Below are 22,518 nucleotides of genomic sequence, written 5' to 3' on the forward strand. Positions count from 1 at the left end.
TGGCGGCCTCCTTGCCGGGGATAGCGAAAGTAACTAATGGAAATGTCTAATGTTTACGCTTAGACGAAATTTTGATGTTAAGGCTGCCTTTCCACCAGAGCTGAGCGGAGCTGTGTTGCGAGCAATGTGTTTTTGAAAACCAATAGAATCGCTTCAATGACGTGACTTTGCCATGACATCGCTCAGCGCGGCGATGCTATTGGTTCTCAAAAACACATTCCTTGCAACACAGCTCCGCTCAGCTCTGGCGGAAAGGCAGCCTTAACATCATAATTTCTTTTGATGAAATTATAAAGACAGCTGGAAACAGCGAAATCAAGATGTCTTTGGAGGAGACCATCGCCTGTGGAGGTTCTTACAGTAGAAGTTAAATAAACAAAATAGTAGAGTGAATAAACATTGATAGATTTAAGATTATTTTACTGATAAGAAATAAAAATATTTAATTTTTATATATTTTATTTATTGATTTATAAAATTTGGTAAAGTTTCAAAGGGTAGGTACACAGGAGGATAATCAGGCATAAGTCAAGTAGCAACAACTAACAAGGAACACCTCATCAATTATAACAACGTAAATACTAATTTTAAAGCCAATTCAGAACACTTGTGTAAACACAAATCAATGATAACGCACGCACTCTATAGCGTAGATGTCTTAAAAATATTGTCATTTCAATCACAACTCATACCAGATTAGAATATATGACAATCAAAGAAAATATAACTCAATAAATAGGCAATTAATTATATGAAAAAAACTTTTAGAACGGTTCTCAACTTTTATAAAAAATTATAACTACTTACCCGATTTTTCGTACAACAACAAAAAGGATTTTAATGCACCTTTCAATCAATCCTGGCAGGTAAAACATAAAATGCTCTCTGCATTAACCCAAATATACCATACTTACTGTTGAGTAAAACATAAGTTCTCATCTCGTTCTGCGGAATTTTCCACTTCCTACATTCCTACCTAGATTCAGGACGAGACCTACATTCAGTGTATAGCGCTGATGAACCATTGAAAAGGTTTATAGGATCGTTATACCATGGAATACAACTTATTGCGATGTGAAATAAATGAGGATGCAATTACGTATACGTAGAGTTTTGGTTCAGTGATGTTTCTTTGGATAGTTTTGTAGTGTAAGACAAGTAAGTAAGTGTGACATGTTAGAACCTTTTCAATAGTTTGCCTGTATATTTTGAAAATATAACGTAAGTGTTTCTCTCAGTTAACCATCAGTTGCTTTCATAATACTTACTGCTGAGTCACGGATTAACCATTAATCAAATTAAGCAATTGCCTAGGGCATCACTTCTGAGGCGGCACCAGAAGAAAGACAAAAAAACATCCGTCCTTAGGCATCACGTCTCACTCTCACGTCTGACCAACTGAGGGTGCCCCAGAAGAAGGACAAAAATCATTCGTCCTTAGTAGGGTTGCTGAGGATTCCTCTTCCGCTTCCTCATAATGAGGAAGTTCCGCAATATTTTGGGTTCCTCAACCGTTTCCGCATCCTCATAAATAAAAATAAAAAAATCCTCTTCCGCTATCGCTTCCTCAAAATTTTAGAGGAATTTATGAGGAATTTCACTGCGCATGCACGTCGCGTATCCAATCATGGCAAAGCACACGCCAGAGCGCGAAAATAGTATCATTCACTCATCTTTTTAGGGTTCCGTACCGAAAGGGTAAAAACGGGACCCTATTACTGAGACTTCGATGTCTTTCCGTACCGAAAGGGTAAAAACGGGACCCTATTACTGAGACTTCGATGTCTGTCTGTCCATCTGTCTGTCTCCAGGCTGTATCTCAAGAAAGATTGTGTATTGTTGTTGTTGCTATAACAACAAATACTAAAAAAAAATTAAATTAATCTATAACGGTACGGAACACTTCGTGCGCGAGTCCAACTCGCACTTGGCCGTTTATTTTTGTGTGCGTGTGTTGTGTATATTACTGAGCAGCAGCAGTAAGAAGAAGTCCTTACTGCTGGACCGATTTTGATGATTCTTTATTGTGTGTGTTTTGAGAATGGTATGAATCTATCATAGTTTGGTACATTGGAAAATGCCTTTTTAATTATTTTTTTGTGCAATGTAATGTACCTATTTATGAATAGACTGGACAAATGCTTTTGGCTTGGGTCCGCTAGTATTTACAATTTCCTATCATCCCATTCCTCATCTGCTTCCTCATCCGCATCCTCTTCCTCAAAAAATATCCTCTTCCTCATCCGCATCCTCTAAATTTGCGCGTGACAATTCCTCTTCTTCCTCCTCTTCCTCATAATCACTTCTTCAACAACCCTAGTCCTTAGGGCATCACGTCTCACGTATCCAAAAACCTGTTTTTAGGTGGTAAAAGTTTAAAAACTAGTTTCCATACGGATGGGGGCAGGGGATTGATGCTCTAAGCAATCCATGCCTGTGTACCCACAGGCATGGATTGCTTAGGGCATCAAGTAGTCTTAATCCGTCACTCCGTCCGTCCGTCACATCCGTGACTGCTGATCATATAATAATGTCAGTTTGAGTGGATTTACGAGTATATTTTGCATCCGCACGAACGCGTGGTTTTTCCACAACACCGGGAGATCACAAGCATTTTATATTACTAGAGATCGCCCAATGGTTTCACCTTAATTCGACCTTAATTTCAACGACATTAGGACTACTACCTATATTTTGTAAAAAAATATTCTCTCTGTCTCTGGGACTCAGCTGATCTCAGACTGGCCGTGTAAGCATAGTCTAATAGTATCTAAGATTTAATAAAAAAAAAACTATAATCCATTTTCAATTTGTCACCTTGTTGTCAACAGACTTCAACCATAAATAAAAGAGTATAATTCGTATGCATAGTCTTGTCAATCAAAAATCTGTCATTTTTCCTTGTAGTGTGTTGTAGTGTGTGTAATGTTTTATATTTTGTTAAAAAAATGTATGATAAAAGCATAATTTCAAAATAATATTAGCTTGATGCACTCCTTCACCATATAAACTATAACTGTGCAAAATTTCATTCACCTACGTTTCCCCATTTTTCGTCAAAAGGGATACAAAGTTTTTGGCTCACGTATTAATATATAGATAGATGTTTGTAATGATTATTTCAATAGCGGCGTGGTAGTGCTGTCATTATAACCGCCAAACCGCGCGTTCGCACCGCTGCAAATCAATCCAGCCTTAGGCCAGGTTCACACGGAATAATCCTGCACGTTTCCTGCACATTTTTGCAGTATACGTCTTAACGAATAAATAGTGGCGCATACAATGTATAAAGAAACACGTCGATAATCGATTGTACTGCACGATTTGTTACAGTACAATCGGCGCATGAATGTTAATACGTATACTGCAAAAAACGTGCAGGATGGTGCCGTGTGAACCTACTCTTACTAATAAGATTATTATTGGTATTTATTAATGAATATAATTAATTATGATTAACACTTAAGAAATCAAGGTCAATGAAGTGTTTTGTTTAGTATTTCATAATTTGACCTTGATCCTCAACGCCTCCGTGGCGCAATTGGCTAGCGCGTTCGGCTGTTAACCGAAAGGTTGGTGGTTCGAGCCCACCCGGGGGCGAATATTTTAAATTGAACTTTTAAACTCAATTATAATTTATCAACTCCCAAACTATGACGGCAAAGAAGTGGGCCGCGATAAGAATAGATTTCAAAGAAACTGCGATCGAAGGAACAGTAAAACTGCGATGAGTCAGTAATATTATGATAATATCACATTTCTGTGGTTAATTCATTTACTTAGGCAGATGAAATTTTGTAAAAATTAGTTAATATTTTATGTTTTTAATTTCTCTCTTACAGCAACTAATTATAATTTATAAATACACGAATCAAAAAAGTCTCTTTCCTTTCGCTGCGGGACTAAAAGAGACGGTTTTTTATATAGTTTTTTATGGTTTTTTTATATGGTGCGTTATCAAGCCGATTCGCCTTATATTTACTTAAACTCTCCGCTGCTGCGGTATAGGGCTTATTGACCCAGTAAGGTATCGACCGATAAAAATAACTGTAACTATGCGAAAACTTAAAAATTTGGAAAACCACCAATCAATATCGATCGTAGAAGAGTTAGTGTTCATGGTGCTGACTTCGCCCTGGATTCCTACTATTTACTTGAGAGATACATGCAAAAATATATATAAGGTCTTGTAACCCGATACCGCACTGAATTGTAGGTTTATTTAAGGGAGTTTTAGTGATGGGAAATATAACTTATTTCGACATATTATTTTTAATATCATTTATTGAAGAAACAAAAATATCTGGCCTGTTATTTTGAAAAAAATAACAGGCCAGTAAAGATTTTGCTGTGACTTATTTTTTTGTCATTTTTCAAATAATCTATATCAGACGTTCACTTTCACGATTTCTTCCTTGCTGAAACAATTATTCAAGTATTTTTCTACATTATTTATTTGGCCGAGGTATTATTAATGATTCAAGACCAATAAAATATCTCAAAACGTAAACAAATGAATCAAAAGGTAAATGCACTACCATACCACTCCCGATAATTACGTCACAACACTAATATGAAGTAAACAATTCAATTACCTATACCAGTGCGGAAAGGGGTGGATCTATAACGGGTCTTTCGACCCGTTACCCGCAAGGAATGGAAAAAAATATCAATCAGTGCGTTATCAGGTCGAAAGACCTTAGCATGATTTTAATGCTTTATCAAGTAGCCCTTAAAGTCCTAAACTCAAACCTATACTTGCCTCCTTTTAACATACAAAAATACTCATTATACAGCCCCCGCACCAGGGGAAGTTCGCCGTTTCTCGCCTCCGCACAAAGCTCACGTACATGCATCGGGCGTTTAAGCCTTATAACGCAGCGAACGTGTTAAGGCGCTCCCCCTACGGAGATGCCGTAATTTACCGTATTTAGAGCTAATTTGGAAGCTATACAAAGTTATAATAAAAATAGAGCAATAATCTGCAGTATATTCCTTTTCCCATTATTGATTTCCTATTTTTGTCTATTACACTCATAGCGATCATTTCGATCGCGGAAAAACGAGACACAATAGCTTATCTATTGTTATTGCGGCCGGATGTGGCCGCTTGGGGCTTCATGATTTAAAGCAATACCAATTCATTGAAATTGAAGCATACTTTCAGCATCTCCCTAGTATTTACAAATTACGTTTATATGAAACACACGACAATAATAGATAGACAATTTCATTAACTACACATCTTTTGTTTGTTAGGGTTCTGTAGCCAAATGGCAAAAAACGGAACCCTTATAGATTCGTCATGTCTGTGTCTGTCTGTCGGTCTGTCCGTATGTCACAGCCACTTTTCTCCGAAACTATACGAGCTATACTATTGAATCTTGGTAAGTAGATGTAGTCTGTGATCTGTGAACCGCAATAAGATTTTGATAGAAAAATGGAAAAATTATAAAAAATTTTAGGGGTCCCCATAGGTACAACTGAAACAAAAAAAAAAACATCTAACCTATGAGTGTGGAATATACATATATGGATAGGTCTTTAGTTTGCGAGAGAGGCTCTTCCAAAGTGGTAAAATGTATGCCCCCCCCCTCCCCCCCTCCAACTTTTAAAGTAGGAGTATGATTAGTCTAAAAAATATATATGATGTACATTACTATAAAAACTACCAAAGAAAATTGGTTTGAATGAGATCTAATAAGTTGCTGCTGCGGAACCCTTCATGGGCGAGTCCAACTCGCACTTGGCCGGTTTTTCATATTATAACGTCTCAGTTATAATATTATGCACAAATATTATCATATTCCTATATTATCATATACTCGTCGATCGTGGGAAAACGAGACACAATGGATATTCAATTGTGTGTCGTTCACCGGTGATCGTATGGAGCTTGATGAATTAAGAAATCACGATATTCTCATACATTAGAAGAATTTAGTACTTACCTAATTCGCATTTCTTGATTTTAAAAAATATATGAAATTAGGCTGCAATAAATCTGGAAAGTCAGTCCGAATTTTCCTAGCCGGAGCTGCATACTTGAGTGCTAATTCTGAATACGGCTCGTTTTTAATTAAAACATAACAAAAAATGGTGCAGCTATACCATTGACCTACTGCGGAATAGGTGAATAATATAATTATGAGATTTGAGATTTCAAATCATATTCTGAATTAAGTTAGAACACTACAGTCTGCGATGGCCGCTAGAAATTATTTTAGTGTGGTAAAATTATTCATTATATTTGTTTTGGTTCAAGTTTTTAAGTTTTTCAACTATGCAACTATAGGCATCCCGCATCAGAAAATATTTGCTTACTGTAGGAAAATATGAGAAAAGCTCCCAAAAATGCTCACTAAAGTCACTAACTAAAGAAAGTATTAAAAGAAACTAAAAATGAAACATCAAATTATGAGAGCCAAGAAAAAGTATACGAATTTCGTTATCATTACAGCAGTCGGAACAAGCGATAGTACTATTATATCTGAACGGCGAGTTCTACCAGAATTGAAAAGTTTTCCAATAAGGGTCGTCACGAATTGAACGGGAGAATTCACCGTTCTTTCATGACCAAACGTTTCTTTTGAATCTTCAGAGGACGCGACTCCTCGGAATTGGTGCTCGAATTCTCTAGAATGTCATGAATTGTTGTTGAGCACATCAAACGTGCGGTCTTTGTGGAATTGGCCAAGAAAATTTTAATATTTGTAAATATATTTTGTGCCAGTCATGTTTTGTGTAAGTACGTAAATAATTAACAGTTTTATTTTATTAATTTCTTACCCTTTTCTTTTCAGTCAAAGTTACGTCCTCAGATGTAGGTTTCGCCCCACTTCTCGACGACATGTGCTATTAATTTTCTCCCCTTTAACATTGCCAACACATATTTTAAAACGGCGAACAATGTTGGCATATCATTAAATAAATTTCCCCTGCTTTATCTAAAACGACCCAGGCACAAGACATCATAAATTGCGCGTAATTTATTTAAATTTCAGCGAAATGTTTTATTCTGGAAAACGTAACAAAGTGAGTTAATTTACTTTCAATATTTTCTATTAGGGGTAGCTCCGGGGCGGGCGATAACAATGGGCGACTTATCTCAAACTTAGAGACAAGAAACAGACTTAATAACTTCTTAACGGCGTCTAAATCAAGCTCGCTATTTATCCTTGCTAACACGGTTTTTTTTTACATCTGACAGCTTGCTAAAGTTTGAATTTGAATTGAACAATATAATTAGTAGTCGTTAAGAAAAAAATGTTCTCGTTTGTGCGACTGGGGTAGAAATAGACCCCATGTCAGTTAGGTATAAAATGCTTTTGTGACCCGTCGTACTAGCGATTCGGGACTTAGCTCGGAGGTCGGCTCATAAAATAATATGTAAACAAAAATGCTTATGAGACAGTTTTCATAATAGCTGATATTGGCATTCCGTCGTTTATCACGCTCAATAAAGTCCAAAATGGATCCACGAAGAAGGCCCATAATCATTTGTGGATGACTGGCCATTTTTGCCTTTGATCGCCGCGTCACCTGTCATAACGTAGGATTGCCTTCAACCGGGCCGTAATATATTTTTATTTTTTTCATTTAGCCTGTATTTATTTTGCCGCTTCATCGATAAAGAATACTCTTAATTGACTGCGGTCAGGTATAGATACTCATTGTGTGGACCTCCTTTGTGCTCTTAGAAGTTTGAATATTTCTATAACATTTTTAAGTCAGTTGCATGCTTTCGTTTCTGTTTTATTGGGTTTGAATTATTTACATTCATTGTCAAGATTATCTAGCGTATATATTATTTCCCCAATTTAACTATCATTTGAATATGCTATAAGTGATAGAATTAAAAGCAGTTACTTTTCTTTCTATCCTTTTAACTTTCTATCCTATAACGCGTCAGCGGCCTAATATTATTCTTCATTTTACAAATTTTTGATTGGGTCACAACTTACATGTCCTACGGGCAAAACGCGTCTAACATTTTTACTCAAAATATGCAAAACGCTAAAAAAGTATTCGCTTCAAAAATATTAGAAAGAAAGAAACTTTATTTAGTAAAACAATGTACAATACAAAATAACCAAAAACATTGCAAATACAAGTCTTACCAAATCGGCGCCTACTCAGCATAATATTGTTATGTTGCAAAACACAGTTCGCAACGCTGTTTTTCAGTAAGCACCATTAAGATAATAAAAATATTAAACATTGTGCCTAAGCATTTGACAAAGTCTATAAAACATAACTGTAACATAAAATTATTTAAAAAATAAATAAAGTGCATTTATGGTGCAAATAAAAAATAAATAGAGGCCGCTTGGGCCTTCATGAAATTCATGAAGCCCCAAGCGGCCACATCCAGCCGCGATAACAATAGATAAGCTATTGTGTCTCGTTTTTCCGCGATCGAAAGGATTAGTGCAGCTCATACGCAGACACCTACTTATTGTATGCCTATATACTCTACCCGCTAATCGTTATATTTAAAAAGAAATATTATATTACGGTCGAATTGAGAAACGTCCTCCTCCTTTATAAAAGTTGGTTAAAAAGTGAACATCATCAGAGGGAGATATTTCAGATGCAAGTATGGCGGACGTCCTGCTGTCAACCCCGTCACATTAATTCGATGAAATAATTTATTAATATTATGAAAGTCATCCGTGTCTGATGTTTTAGGGATGTTTAACGACTTCTACTTGATCAGGGTTCTGTTTATCAAATTAATAAATTTTTACTTTCAAATAATAAAGTCTTTATACATTGATTTTTTAAATATTGATTTGAAAACATTGATGCTCGTCGTTTCTATTATACCTATCATATTATAATGTTTATCTATTCTTATTTCTAGACCTTGTCAGCCTATAATTATTATATTATTATCATTATACAATGAAAATTATTATTAAATTTAACTCAAGTATTTTAGATAGGTGGGACACAAGTCACAATACTACATTTAAATGTTTAGAAGCGTCTACTTTAATGTTTTTTCACTGCAGTTAAATCCCCTTTTTAAATGTAATTTATTCCATACGGAACCGTAAAGAGGACTCCAAAAATGGTAAAGTAAGGATCGCAATTAAATAATTCCGCTACATCATTACATTTTCATTAGTCTACTGTATACTATCGGACAGTAGTTAGAATTTGTCGTTGGGTTACTAAGTTTAGGATGCGAACCCCGTCAAAATAAATAGAGACTCAATTCCATCGTTATGAAATAAACAAATGAGGTCTACAATATTTAATACCAAAATCTGCTGTCAAAATATATTTTGGATAAGTACAAAATTTTTGCCAAAAAATTGTCAAACGCCTGCTGCTTGATTGCCGTAAGACGCGAAATCACTCTGCGGGTTGTACAAAATATTATAAGGCAATAAAAATATGTAATTGTACAGGTCTAATTTTAAATTTTTGGATAGATTCGTAAGCGAAACATCGCTTAACTTATTAGATGGTCAGTAAAATATTGAAACGTGTGTGCTATATAATTTATTTTGTTTTAAGATGGGATGTACTTTCAATAATATTTTTTAAATTTTCCTACCTTTATACCTAACAAACTAAGAAATCTACCTTAATCAACTTTCATATTTTGCTTGTTTTTATATTTTGATAGTATGTGACTATATTTCAATAATAATTACTTACTCCATTTCTGACCGACAACACACACACTTGGCACATCCAAATTTTATTCCCCATTGTAAAATTCCCCTAAACGGCGTATCGTTTAGATTTATCTTCCGATAGACCCCAGGCGGGCCCACATCCTCCTGTTCTATCCAATGAATGATTTGACACAATTTTACAAAAATGTTAATTAATGCTTCTATGAGTCACTTTAAATGCTACTGGAACTATTACTATTATTCACTATTTATTCACTTATCTATACCTACTAATGCCACTAATGCTTAGATCTGCAGTTGCCGGAGACGTTTTTGACAATTTTTATCTATAACTAGCTGTCCCGGCAAACATTGTTTTGCCATATAAAGCATTGCCGATTTCGCCCATATTATTTTATTGAAGTGACTAAGTAAATAAGTATTGCACCATGGCATCGTCCATCGCTATCCCGTGGCAAAAAAATGCATTCTGTCAATTCTATTTCAAATGTCATATTGTAATGTTACAAAAAGTTCATAAAAATACTTACCAGATTAGCAATGAAATAAGTGTCAATTATGATATCTTTTTAAAACTCTGCTGACGTAAGTGGTAATATAGTAATACCCTGGTGACGTGTCTTATGATAGGTCCTATATGAAATAAAAATGTGAAAAAGTTTATAGAAAATAAACTTTTTCACATTTTTATTTCAATTTTTAAAAATTGAAATGAAATTAACAAATGATTTCATTTGTTAAAAATTAACGATTTTAGAACGTCTACATGAGACCTATCATGTACCGGTTATATCACAACTTTGTGTTTGCAATATGATAACATTGTGTCACTGTACTGCTTTAGGTTTTTTAGTGGTTATGACAAAAGTATATTACGTATGAGCCCTCCTTATCGAATGACATAATGATGTTATAAAATATCAGGAATTTGATGGTAGCAGTAAAATATTGTGAACCGGCAGCCTTTGGCGATCCGCCAACTATAAAATGTATGATTTGTTAGAGGCGAGTTAAAATATAGCAAGATATACAAGATAAAAGATACCATAGTATCAATGAAAAGAACTCTCAATCACTCTATATAATTTTGAAATAAGCACGTGCAACTATTAACTAATATTTTATTAATTTTCTGTCTAACATTAAGATTTCCAAGATGTGGCTGAACTATTATTAAGAGAAAAAAGCTTGATAATAATATCACACTCCGAGCTAGGCTTAAAGCGATGGAGGCACTATAGAAATAAAATAAATAAACTATTTAGAAATTCCCCTATTCAGAGTACAATGTCAAATAAAATAAAGAGCAGCACACACTAAAGCCGCCTCTTTCAACTGGAATTATATGGCATCAAGCGCTTAAGTCGCATTGTGCGACATTTTGAAGACAGAAAGAAAATACAGTATGCTGGCCTAAGACTACGGGAGCGAGTAGATATGACACTTCATAAAAGTAGACCTTTGAACAAATGTAGAGCTAACATTTTATCATATCGCTTTTCCTACGTAAAACTTTCTCTAGACTTAAAAAAATTGGTGAGATTTTATGAAACTAAAACTATATTTTATACTACGTATTACAACCTATCGTAACATTATTCTAAACACGAAGCATCAGCGTTTGTAATATTTGCGGCTATTAATAACATATTATGTTCGTAATTTCTTTTGGAATCTAATAAAGGTTACGAAATATAACGTATAGGTATTAGGGTTAGCGAAATGATTCATTCCACGTTTCTCCAACAATTTATTACTCTTTGTTGAAGGACCAGGCATAAATATTACTGCTCTCTTGGCACGAGATTCTTAATAAAGGGGGATATTTCTGAGGCTTTGCGCGAAATTAACGATATTGTTTGACTAATGTTGTGTTTCCCGCGGAATATTCATGCAGGTATTAGATTGGATGGGGTACATATTATTGTTCTAGTTACACTCTCTTAATCTTTTTATGGTAATTCTCTATCTGGTAGCGTTAGAGCTGATATCAGCTTCATTCGAGGGATTCTTCAACGAATTAATGCTTCGGTTTTCTTTGTCCTTATTAATTTTGTGCTCTGACGCGTCACTTGGAAAAAAATAGTAAATGAAACAGGATAATGGATGAAAACGAACTATTTTATTTATTATGTCCCCTTTAGACATAATATTAAATAGGTTTATGTGACCAGTTAGTACGATAAAAATCTACCAGTGTCATTGGTTATTTATTAATTCTTGTGCATAAATAATATATTGTGATAAAAGGATTAGCTTAATATTTAATAGATTATTCTTACTAATTAGTATATTATAAATAACCCCCATAATATAATATTTTAATATATCTAGTTAATGTTGGATGTAAGCATTAATTATTAATTAATAGTTATATCCCAACTAACCTAACATATTTTGAGATATTGTTGATTAATTATATAAGTACAGTTAACCTCAATATCTCAGAATATAGAACAAAATATTTCGACAGGTAGCTAATGTTGTAGCAAAACTAGCTGACCCAGCAAATATTGTTTTGCCACATAAATACGAGCTTTTGCCCGCGGCTTCACTCGCGTTAAGAAGTATTATTATATACAAACTTTCATCCCCTATTTTAACCCCTTGGAGGTAGAATTGATCAAAATCCTTTCTTAGCGGATGCCTACGTCATATCATCTACCTGCATGCCAAATTTCAGCCCGATCGGTCCAGTGGTTTGGGCTGTGCGTTGATAGATCACCATGTCAGTCACCTTTGAGTTTTATATATATGTTACCGGCCAAACCTGATTTCAGGACAAACCAGTTTTGCCTAGGCTCAACTAGTTCTTCCTGTACGCAATAGGATTAACTAGTATAGCCTAGTCCAAACTAATTTGTTCTAAGCCCGATGGGATACACCAGTTTAGGCTAGGCCAATGAAGTTTTTTTTTTTAATGAAATAAGGGGGCAAACGAGCAAACGGGTCACCTGATGGAAAGCAACTTCCGTCGCCCATGGACACTCGCAGCATCAGAAGAGCTGCAAGTGCGTTGCCGGCCTTTTAAGAGGGAATAGGGTAACAGGGGAGGGTAGGGTAGGGAAGGGAAGGGAATAGTTGAGGGTAGGGAAGGGAATAGGGCCTGCCTATCCTCCAACCCCTAGGTTAGGGGATTGGGCCTCCGGTAAACTCACTCACTCGGCGTAACACAGCGCAAGCGCTGTTTCACGCCGGTTTTCTGTGAGAACGTGGTATTTATCCGGTCGAGCCGGCCCATTCGTGCCGAAGCGTGGCTCTCCCACGTATGAAGATAAGATTTCCAGTATCTATATAAAAAGTAGATCTTCTTCTTCTTTTTAATAATGTCTGCTTGGTGAGTTGCCAATGTCAGAGTGAGTGGCAAAGACTAAGTAGATAAAAACCTATTCTCAGGCCTAACGAATGTAGTATACAACATTTCAGTCAAATTGGTTGAACCGTTTTGGAGGAGTTCGCGCATAAACACTGTGACACGAGAATTTTATATATTAGATATAATAAAGTGAGCTAACAATATTAATATAATATGAATTAATACAATATCATGTATAATTGAGTTCAAAATATGAACAATGGCACCGGTAAAGTTAATTTTTTACTAAATAACTTTGTAACTGCAGCAGTGAGCGCAGTTTTTGTTTATTTGTCTGTACACAACGGAAAAACAGATTAAAATGGCCCGGAGCTGAAAAGGAGCGAAGTTGTGAAGGCACGTAGATTAAAAACAGTGAAAAAAACTATATTTTTTTTGCTCAGAACAAAGTGCACAATCTCGGCGAGGCGCTTACGGGCCTTTTATTGATGTCGCTGCGAGCTGCGTAACAAGTTTAGTTTTCGCCATGTGCCATGAGTTGCTGTTTTATCTTGTGTACTTTTAACTTTTCTATATAGTATTACAATGAAAATTATGATAAAATTGTAATAATTGAGAACAAATAATTATTGATAACTAGATGACGCCCGCAACTCCGTTGCGCCAAAACTCGTTTATATCGCGCAGGAACCGTGTATTTTTCTGGGACAAAAAGTATCCTATGTCCTTTCCCGGGACTTAAAGTATCTCCATGCCAAATTTCAGCCAAATCGGTTCAGCGGTTTGGGCGTGAAGAGGTAACAGACAGACAGACACACTTTCGCATTTATAATATTAGTATGGATATGAATGAAAAGAACAAAATTTTCTTTACTTTAAATAAGTACTAATACTAATGAACATCAAGTATAGAACTAAGATGTAACTTTTCCATTCGAAACTTTTACTGCCGCAGATTATTGAAATGAGCATCTGAGCTCGGTAGTTTCGAATACGGAACATTCAAAGTACCATTTAAGTCGGCGAACAAGCATGAAGACTACCGAATCATCTCGGGTCGATAGGTCCGCTGACTATTTTCGCGCCACGGGGTTAAGTTAGGGTTAAACCGAAATGCGTGGGAACAGTAGGCAAGATCTCATTCTCACGACAGAAAATATTCTCAACTGGAGCGTCACATGAAAATGACTTTAAAAACGAAATGATAGGGGCTAAAATCGCACGAGCGTTAATCCGAGCACACGTTCGCTCTGCAGGTTGTATTGAAGATTCATTTGCATTTGACCGCCGCACAATAATATCGGAGCATCGTTTGAGGCATCCTTGCGCGCGTAGACCGCAGAATTTATAGACATTAATGAAATACAATTAAAGGAAGCGATTGATGACAGTGATAACCTCAATGCAATTAAGAGTGAACGAGAAAAGGGGGAAATCATCAGAATAAGATAAAACAAATGTGTACCAAACGAGGAGGCTATACAGGAAACTCCGAATTAAAGTTAAAAGTATGATATTGATTAGTCTAGCGGTTTGGACTGTAGAGTTTATTGCAGAACATTCTTAAACGCATACAAAAAGTAAATCCATCAACTGACGTGTTCATAAATCATAACTTAAACAATATTCCGTCGCAAAAACAATTTTCATAATGAACAAATTGTCCGTATTGTTGAATTACAATAGCCGTAGGGACCGTTTTCGTGTGTTCGGTAACATAGTTTCGCCACTCTAGAGGGTAAACTCAGCCGCCTAGTTCAAATAATTTCGTAAGAAGTTCGAAGAAGGGCTCAGCCCTGAGGGCACCAACTTATCGGGTGAGGACTGAGGACTGAGGAAGCTCCAACTTCATAGAGAAAGACACGACAAAAGATGTGATATTAAAATTCATCGCATCAACTACATACTAATGTTATCAGTTTATTGTCGAATGTCGTGTTTCCTTTTATACTTATTTTTTGTATAAATTTATCGCTTATCGTAAGGGAACTATTACGGAGTGGGTCAGGGAGAAGTTTTTAAAAAAAATATTTTTTTACAGCTGAAAATTTATTTAAATTGAAATTACACAAAAATGTGTTGTCGCGCCGAGGTTCAAAGCTACTCTAATTAATTTATTGCAAAATGAAAGAAAGGAAACGAAAAATGATGATTCTATGAAATATTGCACAAGCGTGAGACCGCATGCTCAGCTTTTCACCTTGAATAGGATAACCGTGGAAATGATATCATGACAGAACCGTACACTTTTTCGCGATATGGTATATCCCATATCTTTTCCCGGGATTTATAGTACCAAATTTCCAAACACATCAAAATCGGTTCAGTGATTTAACCGAGAATATCTGTAATAGTAATAGTAAAAGTAGTATAACAAATAGATTGACAGGCAAATACACAGACAGTAAGATAGACAGTTTCAATCGTATGGATTTAAAACCGTCCGAAAGTCATCAAATCATCTTTTATATCAAAGCACCTAAGCAAACAAATGTAGAATCCATTAATTGAAATACCTGTACAACGAAATTAAATTTCTTGCTTAGTCACAAATCACAATAGTAGACGTACTCTATCCGTAACATTTTCTTACGATTAGGTACTTCATAAGCGAGTTTGCAGTTTATGTAGAGTCATTTACACACGATGATTAAGTTTTTGATACGAAATTTTATTTTTTCCTAAAATTTGACCTATTCCCGTGGATATATTTACCACATCATAAGAATCATCTATAATTCCACTCCCTAAGTGTTTTATAATAGTGTTTTCTTTGGTTATTGAATGGGACCCGTATAATGCGGGATCACCCGGGTCAGCCGGGTCGGCAAACAGAGCCGGTATTTTGACCTTTTACCACGACAATCCATTTCCAACGGATATTGCCACGGAATTGGCCGCGTTGTTGCCTCTCCTTGGAATTCACAGCGACTTGAAATATGAAATGCTTCAGGTTCGAATTGTTCTAGCTTAATTGCTCTATGTAAAGTGGATCTATGTTTATTGCCGTATTAGCATATCCCTCTGTAGATACTACAGGTTGGGGTATAATAGAGGTGATTACTATAGTGCTGAATTGAAGTGTAGATACCTCAATTTAGATGTTTAATATAATCTACCAAATACGATACAGTGGTTTAATATTTTCATTGTAGTGTGTACTCAGTATAAAAAGTGGAGTCGACTAGTTGAAAACTAGGTAAAAGTTTCTATATTATTATCACAAAAAATCACCTCCGGGCGGAAAACGTCAACTTTCTTCCCGCTGCGCTTACCGATGTTATCGTTTTTCGCCTCTGTCGATGAGAAAAATAGTATAGGCACCATGGGCAGTAAATAAGAAAGCCTCGGATCTCGGCTTCGCCTCAGCCAACAATTACATGTGATCTGAGACAATTTTTATTACCCTGCCATAGGTGCGTAATGTACTATTTCGTCCCGAATAGGAAGAAACACCTAAAGAACAACAAACATTGCGACCTTTATGTAACAGAATACACCGCTACGCTTCCTCAAAATATGTGGGCTAATAAATTGTTTTTGAGTGACATATATACCTGTTCCATTTAATCTGTTGCCGCTGCACGTAGCGTAACCCTATCCTGGGCAGATGTTGGTGATAGATACGCGCGGACTACGTGACTCTACACGCTGAATGAAACTGGACCATAATAATTGTAGCGCTTGGATCTTTTGGGACTTTATTTGGTTTAAGGAAACCTTTAAAATTTTGACTCTGTACATATACTTGTGTTAAAAAACACCTCTCTATCACTCACTCTTATAACATCTATAGTGCGTCAAGGAAGTCATGACTCATGACAGGCGGGAAAATTTTCTAAACGCAATCACTAATCACGCTTAAAACGTGTATTTTTTTTTCTTTGTATTTTCACACAAAATGCTTATTACATTTTAAATATCTATACCTTGCACATTTTTATCTCGAATGAATAAGGTTCTCTTATTTTTTATTTCATTTAAAAATTTTCCCGCCTGTCATGACTTTCTTGACAGACTATACTATAACTAATAAACTGGCACGGAGGTAACATGGTATTCCCCTGCGCATAAAAAAAAACATGGTATTTTAATGTGCCTCTGTCTTAGTCGCCTCTAGAAGTACATATTGAAGTAACTTGTTTTGACAGAAATTACTTTAATCCAAAAGTAAGTTCTTAAGTTGTAGTTGTAAAATTTCCATTTACCTTGTGGTATGGAATATTGTAATACTGTGCTTGTGATTTACAATTGAAGTCCTAAGGACTGTAAAATATGTTCGCTACTTTTTACACTTTGCGGCAGTAATATATAACTCGTAGAGTAAATGCTAACAAAGTATATACAAATCCTAAATAACATTTCCCATATTTTACGATGCTATCAGGACCAACAAATAACAATAAATAAAAACATACCAGAAATGAAATCAAATCGTGATTAGGACTATTAAATGTTATTAGACGCTTAAAAGAGTTTAAAATACCATAATACTTATGAAGCGATCACACGAGACGAGGCGATCGAAAATAATTCAAACATAATCGAATCCTCCGCAGTCGGCAGTGGTATTAGAGTTCATATTTGCGACTGCTTTTTCTGGAAGGAGATGAAGTTCCTGAATGATATGGCAGTGGAATTTGAACTTTATTTATTGTTTATTCAGTTGAAATTAACTGGCAGTTTAAAAAGAGAAGTAAAGGAATCGTATGCGATCAAGCTAAGCTTGGACCACAAATTCATTACCCCTCCACGTGGGATCAATTTAATTCACAGCTGGCGTGTAGTAGGCTCGGACATTCGTAATAAGCCTATTTATGAATAAAAAACCCCACCGCGCCCCGCTGAGATCCCTTGGGACGCGTTCCAATGTAAATGGCACTATACTACTTATGTAAAAATGTATAAAAACACTTTTATTTTCCATTGGAATTAATCGGATGTTTACTTTTAACCGTCTTTGGTATTTTTAGGACGCGTTTAATTAATGATGTTTTTGATTTCGGTTAAAAAGAACACCAGATTAAAGTCTACTTGTGGCGCATAAAGATGCTGATTTGTTGGAACGACTTTTCAACCACGTGAAAGCTCCTTAGTTTTTGGCGATGTGGTTATTCGTGTCTACCAGGCGCGGTCCGAAGGAGGGTCACAGGGGACATGACCCCCAACAAAATCTACAGTCAAATTGAAAAATCTCAAAATATTGCCAAATAATAAAATGAAATTTCTAGTTATCCTATAACAGCGATTTTTTTGTGTGACCCCCTCCAAAACTTCAGGCTGCGAACGCGCCTGGTTGTCAACCCGCCTAACGCAGTAGAATAAGTTAAGTAGTAACCTTAAGTAGTTTGAGGAAAGAGAAGGTGCTGAAACTATAGGAGCAGTGGTAGAACATATCAAAAAAATAAAATAAAATGTATTCCCAACACCAGTATTGTATAACATTATTAATGAATAAAAGCATTAATGTCCCTAGTGTCCCAAACAATATAAGTCATTTTAAAACAGTCACGACTCTGTTGAAAATAACTCGTAAATCTTCGTATTCTAATAATTTATCAATATGTAAATACAATATCATCTATAACGCTGATAATAATTTTGTCCGCCCATACCTCGTCTCTGTTAACACGTGGTGTTAATTAGGCGGCGATGGCGATACCCCAAAAACTACGGACTGGCGCTAAAATTGTTTATATGTTTTTGAGAAGTTGGAGAAGGTAATAAAAAAACTGACGCAAAATTGTCAGGTAAATGTCAAAGTAGCCCGAACGCACCCGCATTTCATATTTTTTTGAGAATAGGTAGATACTGAGTAGAATGTTATAGTAAATTTATTTAAAAAACTTAGTTTTAATAAATTCAGTTTAGTTATTTAAAAAATACTTGGCATAAATGACAGCACATTTGAAGACGTATTGAGTAGATGAAGTCGATAGCTAACATTTTATAACATGCTGGCAATTACTAATTTTTTTCCGTATAATTTGAAAAAACAACCGCCAAACTGACTATTTACAAATAGTTGGTTATTCACTTCTGGCTATTGTCTTCGTTTATTAAAACCTGCTATAAATACTCATAAATTCCATATTACAAACATACAAAATATTATGTCAGCTTAATAGAAGTCCCTAGTTAGTGTACCCGATCAAGTTCGGTAGTTCGGTGTCAAATGAGAAGCCGACAAATAATAGAGCCCAATTGTACACCTAATTAAGGCGGAGGGTACACAGCTAATTAAAAATAGTTTTTAATTAGTTGTGTTAATTAGAACTAATCATTATTGAACTTGAAATTAATTTTGTCGGTTACCGGTTAATACCGGTAGGTTATTAGATTATGTTACATTATACAATTCATACACAATGATTATACCTTAGATTAATGATCCGACCGGTCGGAGTGGATAGTGTTAGGTTTACTTTCGTTACGAAATTTTCTAATTCAGTCACTGCGTTCAAAGTCCGCGATAAAAGCTCTGCAATAGCTTAAAGAAAATTAGCTATCTTTACTTTCCGAGGAAATCAACCCTTGCGAGCTACAACCGCATTAATTAATATGTAACATAATACTATAATATCTATTACAATTATGCGTCTCATTGCAATAGTGAATAGCTCAATAGTTTCAAGAATTACATTCAAGCCCCCAATATAACGATCAAGTTGGATCAATTGCTGCGACTGCGTCCCGCATGTGTGCACTCAGCTCTTCAAATAATTCATATCTGTCTTCGACAGGAACCGTGAGACGTGAGACGTCCTACCGTGAACACTCATTTAAATTAACTGCCCAGAGATTTATTACACAACGGATGACGCTTATTTACTTATTATATTTATAGTACCACAGGAGAACGGTACGCTAGAACCGTACATATCTATATATATATATATATATATATATATATATATATATATATATATATATATATATATATACACATATCTATAGGCTTTACAAATACCTCTTAGGAGTTTTAACAACCTAGAAACTCCACCCAGCTTGAGTGACCCCTCTCCACCAAGCCAATGTCACAACATCTAAAGGCAAAGGGTGGAGCAGCATAAAATCTAAGGAAATCGGAAAATGTCGGATCTACTGGCCGCCACACCGACTGGGACCTCACCGTTCAAAACATTAATATTATTATTATGCAATGTATATATTTATTTATTATATGTATAACATATTATACTCTATTCTATTAAATATACATATACACACATATATATAAAAAAAAAAAAAAAAAAAAAAAAAAAAAAAAAAAAAATGTCCATGGCGTGATGGACCACAATTAATTAAAATTCATAATATTATTTTAATTATCCTTGGTGCGAAAAATCTAAATAATAAAATAACAAAAAAAGGATATGGACGAACAGTCTATAGACGGCCCCAATTTTATAATAATAAAAAAAAAAAAAAAAAAAAAAATACCTCTTATGGCCCAAGGAGCCAAGCGACAGCCAGACATTCGTCATTTTTAAAAGCTAAAAGTTTTCCTGTAGATGACCCCTAATAGAGTTAAGAACGACCGGCAACTACGAAATTTCGGTCGTGGTTACTTTAGGTTTCCAGTTATGAAGGTCTACCTAAACTTCGACAAAATTGATCGGCATATAGTACAGGAAAACTTTCTTATTTTATAAAATGACGAAAGTCCGCTTGTCGCTGATAGAGTAAGAACTATATTAGATAAATTTTAAAGACTTTGAACCCAAATATTTCCTCTGAAGACGAACCAGACAAAATGTATTATATCAACAATTTATGAAACAAACATTAAGCTCTGTAACAAAATTACTTACTTGTGACTAGCGGCCCGCCCCGATGTCGCATGGGTATTAAATATATAGCTACTGAAAAAATGATTAAAATCGATAGCCTATGATCCTTCACATGGTCTACTTCTTATCTGTGCCAAATAACATAAAAATTGCTCCAGTAGTTCGCGAGATAAGCCCTTTCAAATAATTTCCCCCGTTTTTTCCACATTTTCCTCTATTTCTTCGCTCCTATTAGTCTTAGCGTAATAAAATATAGCCTTATAAATATAGCCTTCCTCGATAAATGGGCTATTTAAAACTGAAAGAATCATCAAAACCCGTTGCGTAGTTTTAAAGATCAAAGGGAACAAAGGGACATGAGAGAAAAAAAGCGACTTTGTTTTATAATATGTATAGATTACTTAAAAAACTCTACCAAACAAGCTAATCAATCATATGTTATAATATCCTACTAATATAAACAAATAATAATACCAGATAATCCCAAAATAACCTATGTTATCAAACAGGAATAACATCTTATAGCCCCATTTAAATTTGGAATCATAAAAGTATTAAAACATGGCGTCCACCGCCCGATCGGCTTCCAGATGCATATCTCTGAATGTATTAGGAAGCGCCGCGCCAGCGACAAGATGAGTTTTTAATGCGTGACCAATTTCCGAAGAATTGTATAGAGTTGATATACTCGTAATAATCATCGATCATAATAATTGTTGATAATATAAAAATGATCCCACCAAAAACATACATTTTAAAACGGGACCTAGTTCCTATCGGCAAATTTTTGGCCTAAAAAAAAAAAGAGTTGAAATCCAATGAAATGCCAAGTTCAGATGTACTTCATCGATCATAATCATCTTTCATCAAAATCCTGATCCATAATAATTCTAATTTGAATTTGGCAGGTTAATAAAAATCTATTATCTATACTAATATTATAAAGCGGAAGAGTTTGTTTGTTTGTTTGAAAGCTCTAATCTCAGGAACTAGGTACTGGTCCGATTTTAAAAATTCTTTCAGTGTTAGATATGCCATTTATTTTATTACGCTAAGACTAATAGGAGCGAAGAAATAGAGGAAAATGTGGTAAGAACGGGGGAAATTATTTGAAAGAGCTTATCAGCTCACGAAGTACTGGAGGACTGTACTGTACAGTACTGGTTTATATATTATTTGGCTCAGATAAGAATTAGACCACGTGAAGGAAGGATTTGTGGGCTAATTTGTCTATGAAATATCTAATTTACGCGGCCGAAGCCGCGCGGAACGTCTAGTCTAATTATAGAATTAATCAAGTGTTACGTATAGCACAAAAACCTGCCAAGTTGTTTAAGTTGTGTGTGAAAAAGCATCTTGTGAGCTTAATAATCATAATATTCAATAAGAATTAATCATTCGATAATAATTGACCACACAATTTGTTGTGGCAACTCTTGCGACATACTTTTATATTATTTTAATGATAATAATTACCTTAGATGGTACTTATACATTTATTTAATAGCTATAACTGTCGTTAATTTTATGAGTCAATACAATAATGTTTTTGGTGAATTGTCCTAAGAATATTGTTTTCTTTTTGAAAAAGTTTTTAAGTATAATATTACGTCGAACATTAATATCCATATTCCATACTAATATTATAAATGCGAAAATGTGTCTATCTGTCTGTCTGTTACCTCTTCACGCCCAAACCGCTGAGCCGATTTTACTAAAACTTGTCGTGGAGATACTTTGGGTCCCGAGAAAGGAC

General features: G+C 35.2%; 1 non-coding gene across 1 annotated transcript; it reads left to right on the forward strand.

Moving 5' to 3' along the window:
* The first annotated feature begins 3,526 nt into the window (after positions 1–3,526).
* Trnan-guu lies at positions 3,527–3,600 on the forward strand. Its single transcript has one exon. It is a non-coding gene; the product is annotated as a tRNA-Asn (tRNA).
* Positions 3,601–22,518: the final 18,918 nt, after the last annotated feature.

This window comes from Aricia agestis, chromosome 1 (genome assembly GCF_905147365.1).
Source record: "Aricia agestis chromosome 1, ilAriAges1.1, whole genome shotgun sequence".
Classification (NCBI taxonomy): domain Eukaryota; kingdom Metazoa; phylum Arthropoda; class Insecta; order Lepidoptera; family Lycaenidae; genus Aricia; species Aricia agestis.